The sequence below is a fragment of the Suricata suricatta genome, chromosome 15 (assembly GCF_006229205.1).
Source record: "Suricata suricatta isolate VVHF042 chromosome 15, meerkat_22Aug2017_6uvM2_HiC, whole genome shotgun sequence".
In the NCBI taxonomy this organism is placed as follows: domain Eukaryota; kingdom Metazoa; phylum Chordata; class Mammalia; order Carnivora; family Herpestidae; genus Suricata; species Suricata suricatta.
The window spans coordinates 62,400,446-62,415,248 of record NC_043714.1 but is presented as its reverse complement, the minus strand read 5'-3'; the positions used below and the strand labels follow the sequence as shown (position 1 = coordinate 62,415,248).

The window sequence follows — 14,803 nt, the reverse complement described above, 5'->3', positions numbered from 1 at the left end:
AGTTAATAATATTACTATATACATAAAACAAACCCCTGCTGATGTATTTTGAGTGATAAATTATGTTTTTTGATCTTCTGTATTGTACTTCGTTTCTGTTTTGATTTTCTGTTTTTGCTACCATGGAAATAATCATTTTTCTGGAAGTAACAAACAATGTAATCATTAGAAAAATGATGTGATCACCTATGGTATATAAAGATCCTAAGCATCACAGTAAAGTGCAATCTTGCCACCATTCACTTTGTCTCCTTTCTTATAGATATTGCGCCGACACCAACCCCCTACTCAGGGACCCTTAGACTCTGGTGCGTGGGCTGGTCCCCTGCACCCCACTTCAGCTCAGGGCATGATCTCGCAGTCTATGAGTTTAAGCCCCGCATCAGACTGTGCTGACAGCTCAGAGCCTGGAGCCTGCTTCAGATTCTGTATCCTCCCTCTTTCTTTGTCCCTCTCCCACTTGTGCTTGCTCTCTCTCTCTCTCTCAAATATAAATATTCTTTTTAATCATTAAAAAAAGAAGAAGAAGAGAAACTAGAGTTATGTCTCTCCTTATGAGGACAAAGAGAAGAGACGACATCTATAAGCCAGGAAAAAAGCCCTCATCAAGAACCAGTTGGCCAACACCTTGATCTTGGACTTTCCAGCCTCTGGAACTGTGAGAAATAAATGTCTGTTGTTTAAGCCACTGAGTTCTGTGGTCTTTTTTTTTTTTTACTTTTTTTTAAAGTTTATTTATTTTGAAAAAGAGAGAGCACAAGCAGGGGAGGAACAGAGAGAGAGATAGACAGACAGACAGAGAATCCCAAGCAGACTCCATACTGTCAGCACAGAGCCAAATGCAGGGCTCAAACCCACAACCCTGGGATCATGACCTGAGCTGAAATCAAGTGAGCGACACTTAACCAACTGAGCCACCCAGACCACCCTCTGTGGTGTCTTTTTATAGCAGCTCAAGCTAAAATTCTGTCCCACCTGGGTATACCATCCCTTCATTACAGTCGTCTTCAGGGGCACCTCGTTAATGGCAAGGTACCAACACTGGGTTCTTGGTTTTGACAAAAGTCCTGTCATAATATAAGATGTTAACATCAAGGGAAACTGAAAGTGGATAAGAAATACATGGAAACTCTATAAGTCTTCTGCAAATCCAAAATACCACAAAAGGAAAAAGTTTATTTTAAAAAATGATTAGACCTACATTATGGAGTGAGAGTGATATGCAGATCAAGGGACAGTTGGGTAAGCATAAATAATTTGTTTACAACAATAAATAGTCCAAGCTGGGTTTCTCATATAAATTTGACATGGCTCGCCAATGATATTAAAAACCCTTCAAACAGAGCTGGGAATTGTACTGAGGGAAGGGTCGATGCAAAAGATAATCTAGTCACACAGGTATGCCCACTCCCATTGGCAGAAATAAAACACCCAGCCAAGAAACTGCAAAACAAAGCACTACCTGAACTTCTACACGATTGTCATTCTTCAGCCCAAATGGAGGTGCTATTGAATATCTCCGTGGCTTGCAAAAACAATATCTCTTTTTACCCTCTTTTCTGTGTTTCTTGAGTGGAGCACTTAGGTTACTGAAACGACAAAACCTTTGGTTTCAACCAAAGTAGAATGCCCTTGGGGAGGCACCGATAAACAGCCCTAAAGAGAGCAGCTTCGGAGGGAAGGAACACTGACTCCTTCAGGCATCTAGACAGAACCCTCAGTCTCCAAGGCCTTAGTCCTTTCATTCTCTATGCTACGAAGTGTCCATCTCATCAGATGTTAGCCCTTCGCAAAGAGCAGCAGACACAGAGGGTCTCTGGAGGCCATGGTAAGAATAGGGCACATGGGTCTTGAGGACATGGACAGCATCTCACAGTCCCTTACGCCTCTCCAAACGCCTAGCAGAACGAGGGCAGGAACACATATTTTTGTTGAAGCTGCTAACAGAAAATAGGATTCTACCCAGAAACACACATAGGGATTTATTTCTCTCTCTCTCTCTCTCTCTCTCTCTCTCTCTCTCTCTCTCTCTCTTAAAGTTTATTTATTTAGTTTGAGAGAGACAGAAACAGCACAAGAGGGGGAGAGAGAATCCCAAGCAGGCTCCGCACTGTCAGTGCAGGGCCTGATGCGGGGCTTGAATCCCTGAAGCCGTGAGATCAAGAACTGAACCAAAACGAAGAGTCGGATGCTCAACTGACTGAGCCCCCCAGGCGCCCAGCAGGGACGAGTCTCTTACACACACCTGCATTCTCTTGGCCTGGTTAGTGCCTCTATAGTAGGCACTCAATAATCACTTACTTGGTGAATTAATTAGTCAATCAACGCCTGCCCCTTGGCATTGATAACATCTTAAGAAAAGGTGTTACTAAGTCCCCATCCAATAATCTCATGGTTTTATTCATATTTTCATATTTTTATTTTGACCTTTCCATCTCACTCAAAAACTCATTATATGCCCCCAAATCTGCGTTACAAAGAATAAGTCTGTGACTTTACCATGTTTCCATCAATAAAAAATAATCATAGTTGATGATCAATACCACTTAATGGAAAAAGAACCATCTCTTCAAAAATGGTGTTGGTGCTGGTGCTGGTGCTGGATATCTATAAGCAAAAGAATGAAGTTGGGCCCTTATCTTACACCATATACAAAAAATAACTCAAAATAGAAAAGACCTAAATATAAGATCTAAAACTGTAAAACTCCTAAAAGAAAACACAGGAGAAAAACTTTATGGCATTGGACTTAGCAATGATTTCTTAGATACAAGAATAAAAGCACAGGCCACAAAAGCAAAAACAGACAAATGGGACTACGTCAAACTTAAAAATTCTTGTGCATCAAAAGACACAATCAACAGAGTGAAATTCAACCTGTGGAACAGGAGAAATATGTATCTGATAAGGAGTTAATATCCAGAACATATAAAGAACTCTAACAACTCAACAACAAAAAAAATCAAATAACCTGATTTTAAAATGGACAAAGGACTTAAATAGATATTTCTTCAAAGATAATATACAAACAGCAACAAGCATATGAAAAGATGCTCAACATCATGAATCATCAGGGAAATGCAAGTCAAAACCATAATTAGATATTACCTCACATCCATTAGGATGGCTAATACTAAAAAACAAAACAAAACAAAAAACAGAAAATAACAATAAAAATTAAAGCTCTTGTGCACTGTTGGTGGGATTGTAAAATGGCTTAACCACTATGAAAAATGGTATGGAGGATCCTGAAAAATTAAAAATAGAAGTGCCATGCAACCCAGAAATCCCACTTCTGGATATATATACAAAAGAATTAAAACGAGGGTCTCAAAGCATTATTTACATGCCCACATTCAGAGCAGCACTATTCACAACAGCTGAGAAATGGGAGCAACCCAAATATCCATCATTAGGTGACTGGATAATCAAAATATGCTATATGCATACACTGGAATATTACTCAGCCTTAAAAATGGAAAGAAATTATGTCAAGTGCTATATTACATGGATGAACTCAAAGACATTATGCTAAGTGAAATCAACCAGTTACAAAAAGGCAAGTGCTACACACTTCCACTTATGTGAAGTTATCTAAAGTAGTTCAAACTCAGAACCAATTAGTAAAATGGTATCCACGAGAGGTCAGGGGAGGGAGGTAAGAGGTATTGTTCCTCAATGGGTAAAGAATTTCCTACTACAAGATAAAAAAGGTTCTGCAGATCTGTTTCAAATCAATGTGACTATACCTAACACCATGAACTGTACACCTAAAACTGGTTAAGATAATAAATTTTGTGTTATATAAAACACATGCATACATGAATTTTTAATCCATTGATACTTGGCAGGGGGAAAGGCATATTCCCAATCCTCCTACCTATTTGGAGGCTATTCCAGAATCTCTGTCTCCCAAGCTCCTTTCTCAACTCATCTCCTGACCTCATGGCCACCTCCTTGTTCTTGGTCCCTTGCTTCATATGTTACCTCTCACTTACAGCTCTTGAACCTGCCTCTTATATTCATTCAGAGATCTTCTGGCCTTCACCTCTCTCTTTCTTCCTTGCTCACAAACCCTACAGAATTTGCTATTCTTCTAATTGCTCCAGGAAAGCCCCCCCTACAAGCTGCATATGAATATCCAGTAATTAATTCATAAAATCAGACCTTTAGCAATATTCTTATACTCAAGATATTAATGCCAAGTTTAAAGAGATTGATAAAACATCTAATGCAAAAATTTTTCATATTATAAAAGCATTTTAAAAATGGTTCCAAAACATCAAATAGCATTTAAATTTTTTTTTTAATATTTTATTTATGAGAGAGAGAATACAAGCAGGGGAGGGGCAGAGAGAGAGCGAGATACAGAATCTGAGGCAGGCTGTCAGCACAGAGCTTGACACGGAGCTTAAACCTACAAACTGTGATATCATGACCTGAGCTAAAGTCAGACGAGATGCTTAACCAACTGAGCCCCCCAGGCACCTCCAAATAGCATTTTTATTTAAGTTTATTTATTTTGAGAGAGCAAATGCATGGAGGAGGGGTAGCAAGAGGGAGAGAGAGAACCCCAAGCAGGCTCTACCCTACAGCCCTGACAGCCCCACCATGGGGCTCAGTCCCACCAACTGTGGGATCATGACCTGAGCCAAAATCAAGAGTCTGAGGCTTAACTGACTGAGCCACTCGGGTGTCCCAAACATCAAATAGTGTTTAAAACTCATCATATTATCAAGCAATCTTATGATACTGTCCTGTACCACTGAATATGTGATGAAACTTTCATACAGTATCTGGCAGGAATATAAATTGGTAGAAACCTTTAGAAAAGCAATTTAGCAATATGTTTTGAAAACCATAAAACTACCCATGCTCTTAGACCTATTAACCCCATTCCCAGGAATTTGTTCTAAGGAAATTACAATATGAAAGGAAGAAAAGGCTTATGTATGGACATTTATTTCCAAGTTACTTCTGTACTGCTATGTAGACATTCTCAAAACACACTTTGTCATTTTTCTCCAACCATCTCCTTAAAACATATTCAGTTTGGGGTGGGGGGGCACTAGGAAGAAGAAAAAAGGTTGTCCTTGATTCTAGATGCCAACTATCACAGGCCCCTGCCTGCTCCGGTCACTTTCAGGTAATGACAGTCTGATGGTCACATCAAGTCACAAACTTGGTCTTAATAGAGTAATTCAATGCACTGTGATGTTCATTATATTAACCAACGATTCAGGGTTCATTCTGAAGATTTCTCCCACTTCTGAGCAAGAGCCAGCAGTTCGGTGAGAGCCACGAGGGAAGGGGGGACGCTCATATGCAGTCAACTTCTCTCTCCAACCCTCCTTCACAGTCCTCTGCCACTCACTGGCTGCTGTCTTGAACACCATGTCAAAATGGATGGAAGGCAAAGAGGTGAGTGCTTACATCTGGAAATACTCTCACTGGCTTGTGATGGGTAGTGATGACTTCCTGCTCAGTGGGCTATCCAGCTCTAGAACACTGCCTCTCATCTGTGGCATTCCACGTGTAATCTTGGGAGATCACCATCTCTGGGGACCTTTCTAGTTTGAGTTCTCAGGATAAGGGAGAAGCAGTCTATCCCAGCTGCCACTGCCTCCTGCGCTCTGGTCCCTGGCACTCCTCTCCCCTCAGACTTCAGCCCTGACATTTCTCTCACCTTCCCAGAGGGTCCTCTTGGCCCTCTTGGGAATGGAGTGTGGGTATACAATTTCATGCTACTAAGTTATAAAACGATACATACAACAACATGGATGGAACTCAAGAGTGTTATGCACAGTGGAAAAAGCCAATCTCAGAGAGTTACATATTGCTTGATGTCATTACTTAGCGCTCTTGAAAGATAAGATTACAGTGATGGAGAATAATAGACCACCAGGTTATACTGACCTCTAGGTGAACAGATAATAAGTTCCAGGGGTTGCAGGGGCAGGTGTAGTATTAGAGAGTTTCTTCATAGTAATGGAGCAATTACATGCCCTGATTGCGGTGGTGATTACATAAATCCACAAATCTGGACATGTGATAAAATTGCATAGTAACACACACACACATGTACACATAAGCACTGATGAACCCTAAGTAAAGTCTGCAACTTAGTTTATGCCAATGTCAATGTCAATTCCCTCATTTAGAAAATGGTTATATAAGATGCTATCACTGGGGAAACCTGGGTGAAAGGCACATGGGAACTCTCTATTTTTGCAACTTGTTGTGAGTCTTAAACAATTTTTTTTAAGTTTTTTAAAATGGCTCTGGCACAGTTCTCTCTTCCCAGGCGGCCCACCTTTAAGCCCCAGGAAAACATTCTCTCATCCTTTGCCCCAACAGAGCCTGGGAGGGCAGGACCAAACTCTGCCCTGCTGCCAGAGGCCACTCAAGCCAGTTCTCTTTACCCCCAACTGTAGAAAATATATTTCAAGTTCATATGTGGCCCTAAGGAAGCCCCCATCATATACCGGGGGGTAAAGGGAGGAGTCACAGCATATGATGCACTGACTGCTTGTCTATTCAGACTGGATGCAGAGGTCAAGGACTTAGCCATGGGGTTCGTGAGCGTTCCCCTGGTGTAGAGGATGCTCTGGTCTCTAGCCAGACCTCCCCTCAGGACTGCAGCCCTCACTCCCACCTGAGGCTTTCTGAAAACTGCTCTAAGTTGAAGAAAGTTCCAAGGTCACGTCCCTTTCCCGGGGGCAATCTGCACCCAATGTCTGGCTCACAGAGGCATCAGGACCCGGCCTCCTTGCTTCAATAGGAGACCCTCGGCAAGACCATCTCAGCTTCAGAGCTGGAGGCGTGGCCTAGGCCTTTACAGTGACTACATCGAAGTGGACTCTTCCCTCTGCCCAGCCTCTTCCTTTATTCCCCCACAGGTGTTGATCCCCAAGCATTCCCCAGTGAACCGCCTGTACACAGCTCTCCATCACAGAGTCTTAGGGAACCTGACCTTCGAGTTTTGGCGAATTCCATACATGATAGTTAGCCTCACCCTCACTTTGGAATCTGATATCTATTGAATTGGTGCCTGAGTCGGATGTGAAGGAGGAAAAGCCACACTGAACACCATGTTATACTTGTAATAGGAATAACCAAAGAGAAATTTATTAACAATTCATGGCAAATCCATTCCAGGGAATATTAAATAGCCAGTAAAAGTTATGAACATTTTTGCAGCATATTCTGGAAAAATGACCATGATCTGATATGAAGAGAACATAATGTTGATTCTGGATTGGAGGGTGGGGGAAAAACACTAAAGAACATCTTGAGAATATATGGAGAAATTTGAATATTGAATGTGTATTAAATATCACTGTATCAATGCTAAATTTCCTGGACATGAAAACAAAATTGTGATTATGCAGAAAAGTGACTTTGTTCTTAGGAAATCCTGCTGTAGTATTTATAGCTGAAGTCTCCTGATGTCTGCAACTTGCTTTCAAGTGGTTCAGTAAACAACTATGAGCAACAGAGAGCTAGAACTCTTCCTGCAAAGAGCAAGAATGCTCACTCCCTACTGGGATCTTGTTCCCATTCCTGTGCCAAATGCTCCCCCTGGTGTCCCAAGAGAGCAGAATGCATTCATCCTGTGCACTTAAACCTCCTCTGCCAGTGGCAAAGCAAGACCCCAAGACATGTACAGAAGGCAACCAAAGGATGGCACGTTTTAATGTGCTCCCTCCCAATCTGCAACCAACAGTGCAGTTCCCATGCCCCAGTTCGCTCTCCATGGTGTCAAAATCGGACTTTCAGTCTGGCGGTGGGAAGGCATCATCTGCAAAGAGGTGGGGAGAAGGGGACCTGTAGTCTTGCCCGTGCAGGACAAGTGCTCTGGAGTCAAACAGCCCTGAGAATAAATCCTACTTTGTCCACTTACTAGCTGCGTGACCTCTCTGAGCATCAGCTTCAGAAGAAGGGATGGTAACAGCACTTATTGTCAAAGGTAACTGGGAGAATTAAATGAAATAATCCAGAGCAAGACATAGCCTAGGGTGTGACCCACCCCTTAAGAGTTAGAATCCAGGAAGTATTAATCAATTACTATGATCTATTTCCACCAGTTATATTTCCTCATAAGTGATTTCCAAGAAAATGGACATGTTGAGTTCTCTGCCAATTTTTCTGCTCACCATTATGCCTCCTCTACGTCTTCTGCTTTTGACAATCCAATCAGGGTCTCCTCCAACGCAAGTTACTCTCGTGTCCCATGTCAAGATGCCAGGAGAATCTCTTTCATGCTCCCCAAGGCCATGCACTCGACTGCCTACTCTTCCTCCTTCTGCCCCCTTCCTCTTGCTCTATCTCTTCAATAAATCCTCATGGAGCATCTACACTCTGAAAGACACAGTTCTTGCTGGTCTTGGGTACAAAATCATCAAGACCATAGTTCCTGCTTTTTATGAGTTTATACTAGAGTCTAATAGGCCAGATTCTAGTAGCAAAGTCAGCTTGTTAAAACAAACAAACAAAACAGAAAACAGGGAGGCATCACAGCACATACTAAACATGGTCTAGCCGAAAGAAAATAAGATCAGGAACCCACTGGGCTCAGAAGACCTGGATTAAAACCCTAGAATTGTTAGAGACTTGATTTGTGAACTTGAACAAGTGAAATCACCTCTCCAGGCCTAGATAGTAGTATCATCTGTAAACTGCCTTAGTTTGGGTTCCCCAGAGTAGACTCCAAGACAGGGACCAGAGTGTAGGTAGTTTATCTGAAAAAGAATCTTGGGAAGCACCGGCAAGGAGTGGGGAGGTGAGTCAGGAGAGGCAAGAAAGCAGGGTTCTGAGCAGGCATGAAGCAGGAATTCCATGTGGGCAATCGGGGACCAACTCTGCTTGGGACCCCAGGAGAGCCCAGCACCTCACTCAAGAGCTGTAGCCTCTGAGGAGCGCCTGGGTGGCTCAGTCAGTTAAGTGTCCGACTTTGGCTCAGGTCATAATCTCACAGTTCATGAGTTCAAGTCCTGCATCAGGCTCTGTGCTGACAGCTCAGAGCCTGGAACTTGTTTCAGATTCTATGTTTCCCTCTCTCTCTGTCCTTCCGCTGCTCGTACTGTGTCTGTCTTTCAAAAAATGAAAAAAAAATTTAAAAATTTTTTAAATGTTAAAAAATGTTTAAAAAAGAAAGAAGAGCTGTCGTCTCTGAGGAACAAGGAAGCCGAAGCATTCATCCAGGAGCTCCGCACATCAGCTGCTAAAGACTGTCCAGGGCATAGGAACACTTCCACGCTTCCAGCCAAGCCTGTTTGCGAAAGGGAAAGCCACTCGTGGGAGCTCCCGTGCCTCCTTGGTGAAGAAGACTGAGGTGGGTCCTGTCGGGAGGTGGGGACCGGCAACACCTGTGCGCCTTCCGGGAGAGCTGTCCGGGCAGACGAGGGATAGACCATGAAAGCCCGGAGCAGAGTTCCTGGCACAAGCATTACTACCCCCCAATGTGAAACTGGGACGAAGGGCCTCCTGGGTGACCCATCCCTGCACGAGATGTGACCATGTTATTCTCTCCTCGCTTCCTTTTCAATCTTCCACTAGTACAAACCCTACCAGATCCTCGGAGTGGAACTGCCCAGATCCAGATCCGTCCTCCGGTGTCCACGGCCCCCTCCCTAGTGCTGACCTCATCAATTTGCCTGCGGGAGTCTCTCCCCCCTGCATTCCCTTTCCTTCCACTGCCAACCTCAACCTGCCCTAAGTCTCATCTTGTGGTTTAAGGCTCTCTAGTAGTCAAGGCACCCCATGTGCCAAAGACAGGCCACCCTATTACTTCCCCAGGTTCTCACTTCTGGAATTCACCCCCGCTTCTCTGAGGAGAGTGCCCTAATTTTGCCTTGGGACTTCTTCTCACGTACCTGCAGTCTTCATTTTATAAGGTATAATTCTGGTGTCAGACCCAGGGTCCAATCATGTCCCTCTACATGTTAACTCTGTGCTACCTTGGGCAAGTTTCCCATGTCTGTTTCCTTGTCTGAAAAATGGGGATAATAATAATCCCTACTTCACAGGGTTGTTGTAAAGATAATAATGTCATATGCTAAGTAGCTCTGAGCAATGCCTGGTACAAAATGAGTGCCCAGTAAATGTTAGCTATCATTATGGGTTTCCTCCAAGTGTTAAGATTCTTAAAACAAAAGAAATCTACTGAGAAGATTTTTTTTCTCTTTGCATGAGCTTATGGGGCTCCTGAGCTTTTCTGTACCCAAAGTGCAGTTGAAAGCCACATGTGGCCCAGAAACATATGCCTTACCAGCATGCAAAGGGCTCCTAGCTGCATAGAGGACTCACCTGCACTCAAGGCAGCAAAATCAAAGGCTAGAGCCGTAGAACAGGAGGTTAAGAGCAGTGTAATGGAAGAAATGACATTAAAGGGGTGCCTTGGTGGCTCAGTTGGTTAAGCACCCGACTTTGGCTCAGGTCATGATCTGGTTTGTGAGTTTGAGTCCCCTGTCGGGGTCTGTGCCAACAGCTCCGAGCCTGGAGCCCGCTTTGGATTCTGTCTTTCCCTCTCTCTCTGCCCCTCCTCCACTTGCACTCTGTCTCTCTCTTAAAAATAAACATTAAAAAAATAATAAAAGGGGCGCCTGGGTGGCTCAGTCGGTTAAGCCTCCAACTTCGGCTCAGGTCAGATCTCACATTCGTGGGTTCGAGCCCCGCATCAGGCTCTGTGCTGAGAGCTAGCTCAGAGCCTGGAGCCTGCTTCCGGTTCTGTGTCTCCTTCTCTTTCTGCCCCTCCCCCTCTCATGCCCTGTCTCTGTCTGTATCCAAAATAAATAAAACATTAAAAAAATTAAATAATAATAATAATAAAATTAAAATAAAATGACATTATAAAAAAAAAGATACTGCACGTATTAGCCATGCAATGAGCTACCAACTTAAAACACTTTACCTTTCAGAGTATGAAATATTCTCTCTGTGTGTCCCTGTCACACACACACAATTTCAAAGTAACTTTCTTAAGTGAAGCATCCAAGGCCCAGAGAGGCTAAGTGACTTCCCCAAGGTAACACAGCAAGTGAGAAACAAAAAGCACAGCTATACAGGGGACTAAGGACTGAAATCTGATTTTTCTTATATTCTAAGTGCAAGAACTATGCCTCCTCCACAGCTGGCCTTAAAGAGACCACACACACACCACTGCACCCCGTGGGCCTTGAGAGGGAAATGACTCCTCTATCACCCATGGTTCTAGAAATAGTGTGTGCCAGAACAGTGTGACTGTACTAACATTTTGCCCCTCAATTTCTTTCCAATGTTCCTCCCAGAATTGCTCTAAAACACCGGTCCCCATAGAAACCTCAGGAAAGTCTGCCTGTTGACTCTAAGTGAAATTCAGCTATGACCGCTCCCTTGATAACAACGGATGTTATTAAAAGCCTGGCCCCAACAGACACCTGCTAAAGCTCACGGCCATGCTCCATTCTTCTTGGCTGAGGGGGTGAACGAGATGGTCCATTCTGGGGCCAGGCCGTGTGGCCAGCTCTGTAAGGGGCACATCACCCGAGCCCCACTGTCATGGTCAGACACAAGACAAGGGGTTCTCCACGTACGTTTGTGATAGGAGGCTGGAGTGACAAGCCCAATGAGAGTGGAGATGAGGCTAATAAATCACCTCATGATGACCCGGGCCACCTGCAGAACTCACTGGTGATGCGCGTCCAGACCAAGAAGTGAAAGAGGAGGCCTGGGACTGGGAGTCTGGGACAGAAAACTGCGTGGAAAAGGCCAGCATCTTCTACGGAGGAGCAGAGCGTAGTCAGAGCGAGGAATCCAAAGAGCAAAGCTTTAGCAGCATTTTTCCAGCACTATCTAGAGATCCGGTGGTTGGGGGCTTGACCTTCCTGACTCCGTTGATAACAGGAATCGCTCCTTCATGAAACAGTTAAAGAATACTTGCTGAGTACCTACAGGATCAGACACGGCCAGTTGTGAATTAAGGGAGAGCCAGATCTCACGCTCTGGTGGAAGAAGACAGGAAACTGGCTTTTAAATAAGTATGTACACGTGGTCATTTCCATTAGTGACAACTGCTAGAAAGAAAGAAGTAATGAAGCGATGTGACCTTGCTGGGTCGGGCAGCTTGGATTAGCGGACCTGGAGCTAGGACCTAGATGACAGGGAGCAGTCAGCCCAGAGAAGGTACTGGAAAGAAGGGACAAGTTGGGGCAAGCAGAATGTAAGGACCTTCTGGAAGGAATGAGCTCAGCAAGCTCCACAACAGAAACTTCTTGGGGCGGCAGGATGGGGAAGGGACCAGGGAGTCACGGAGCAGGAATCACAGAGGCAGCCGCGGTCCAGACCACACACAGCCTTGAGGGCCTCAGAAAGTCCAGCGGATTTTATCTGAAGTTAACGTTGAATCCATTACAGAGTGGTGGTGGTGGTGGTTGTTCACTGTTGTTCTAAAGCTAAGGAGTGAGACGCTCTGGTTTATATTCTATTTTTTTAATACTTATTTATTTCTTGAGAGACAGAGAAGGACAGAGCATGAGTGGAAGAGGGGCAGAGAGAGAGGGAGTCACAGATTCCGAAGCAGGCTCCAAGCTCAGAGCCCAACACAGGGCCTGAACTCACAAACTGCGAGATCATGACCTAAGCTGAAGTCAGATGCTTAACCAACTGAGCCACCCACGCGCCCCCTATGGATAATATTCTTAAAACACCATTCTGGCTGCTTTATGGAGGACATATTACAAGGTAAGAAGATTAGAAAGAAAAGCAGGGGGGTCTTATTAGGGCTAGTGCCCAAAGCTTCTCCCTGACCTGGATGAAATACCCCCACAGACCCTCCAGCATTTTCTCCTCCGCATCAGTGATCAGGAAGATGATATGAGCCAAGGGACGGATCTAGTCAAAGGGAATGACCTGCGGATCAAGAGCCGAGTCGTGTTATAGCCCTGCATGAGAGGACAGTGGGCCTGGAGGACAGGTCTCTGATGTCAGCAGAGCTCTCTTTGGAGGGGCAGAAATGGTTCCTCTGCATGAGGGCCAGGGACACGGCAGCCTCTCCCTTAACCCCCATCCTGGCTCAGCGCTGCCACATTTTCCTGTTCCCTTTCCCATAGCACTCTGCCCACTTCCTCCTGTTCGTTCCTGAATCCATTCAACTCCTTCCATCCCCATGATGCCACTGAAATTGCTCGAAGACCTCCACGTTGCCAAAGTCAACGGTCCCCTCAGTCCTCAGCTTACTCAACTGAGCGGCAACTTCCAACATCACTGATTCTTCTCTTCCCCTGGAATCACATCTCCTCTGGGTTTGCCTTGCTTTCTCCTCCTCCCCCAACCCATCCTTTCTATCCCCTTTCTGGTGCCTCCTTGTCTCCTGATGTCTAATTGTAAAAGCTCCCAGAGCCAAGTCCCCAGACTTCCCTGTCTACACTCAGTGTCTCCATGATCTCATAGAGCCCTGTGCCTTTACCTGCCATTTGATGTCTCCCGATTGTATATTCCCAGCCTGAACCTCTCTCTCTGCTGAGCCCCACACTCCTTTACCCAACTCCTGTTTGACATCTTAGAGATCCATCTCAAATTTAACATGTCCAGAATGAAACTCCTGATCTTCCTCCCCCAAACTGTTCCCAACTCAATACACAGCATCCACCCTTCCACACACCGTGCATGTTCACTGTGTCTTCTCCGCCAGAATGCCAGCTCTATGGGCACAGGCACTTTGGTTCTTCACCGCTGAGTCACGGGGGCAGGAACAGTGCCCGGCACAGAGTAGGAGATATCTGTTGAACGAATGAAACATCTCCTCCAGGAAAGCCCCCCACCCCTTTTAACCCACTCCCATTATATGTCCACACAGAACCATTACCTGTTATCCGTTGAACGAATGAAACATTTCCTCCAGGAAAGCCCCCCACCCCTTTTAACCAGCTATTTCTCCCATTATATGTCCACACAGAACCATTATCTCTCCTTGATAGCACAGCTGCAACTGTGTGGTCATTTATATGACTCCTTGATGGGACATCCGTCTCCATCAGCCGGCAGCCTACAGGAGGGTAGTCACTCTGGTGGTTACCAGCATCTCACCTGGAGCCTGGCACAGAGTGACTGCTCAATAGGCAAAAATACTAATGAATATTTTTAAATGAATAAATGGATAATATATGCAATGGGTCCTCTCTCCAGAAGAATATAATCGCACACAATGTGTGCTGGGACTCCAGGTTAGGAATTCTTGGTCTTAATCCTTTCAGGCTGCCCCAACAAATTACCAGACTGCTCACAGCCCTAGATACCAGAAGTCCAATCAGGGTGCCAACATGGCCAGGTGAGGTCACAGGTTGCACACTTATCATTGTGTCCTCACATGTCACAGGTTGCACACTTATCATTGTGTCCTCACATGAGAAGGCACTAGGGACAGTTATGGGATCTCTTTCATGGAAGTGCTAACCCGGTTCACAAGAACTCCATCCTCACGAACCAATCACCTCCCAAAGGCCCCCACCTCCTGATACCATCACCTTTGTGGGTTAGGATTTTCACATGTGGGCAGAAGACATGAACAGACACTTTCCCACAGAAGACATCCAGATGGCCAACAGACACATGGGAAGATGCTCAATATCTCTCATCATCGGGGAAATACAAATCAAAACCACAATGAGATACACCTCACACCTGTCAGAATGGCTAAAATTAACAACTCAGGAAAGAGATGTTGGCGAGGAAGCGGAGATAGGAGAGCCCTTTGCTCTGCTGGTGGAATGCAAACTGGTGCAGCCACTCCGGAAAACAGTATGGAAGTTCCTCAAAAATTAAAAAT

The 14,803-nt window shown here is 44.7% G+C and overlaps 1 protein-coding gene and 1 long non-coding RNA gene across 5 annotated transcripts in view; both read right to left on the bottom strand.

The window, feature by feature from the left end:
- WDYHV1 (WDYHV motif containing 1) overlaps window positions 1-14,803 on the bottom strand; it is a 162,093-nt gene that overhangs the window by 121,382 nt on the left and 25,908 nt on the right. The window lies entirely within an intron of this gene.
- Window positions 7,713-14,076, bottom strand: LOC115278966. Its single transcript, XR_003903138.1, has 3 exons — window positions 13,844-14,076; window positions 13,640-13,757; window positions 7,713-7,801 (listed from the first exon to the last, which is right to left on the bottom strand). It is a non-coding gene; the product is annotated as an uncharacterized LOC115278966 (long non-coding RNA).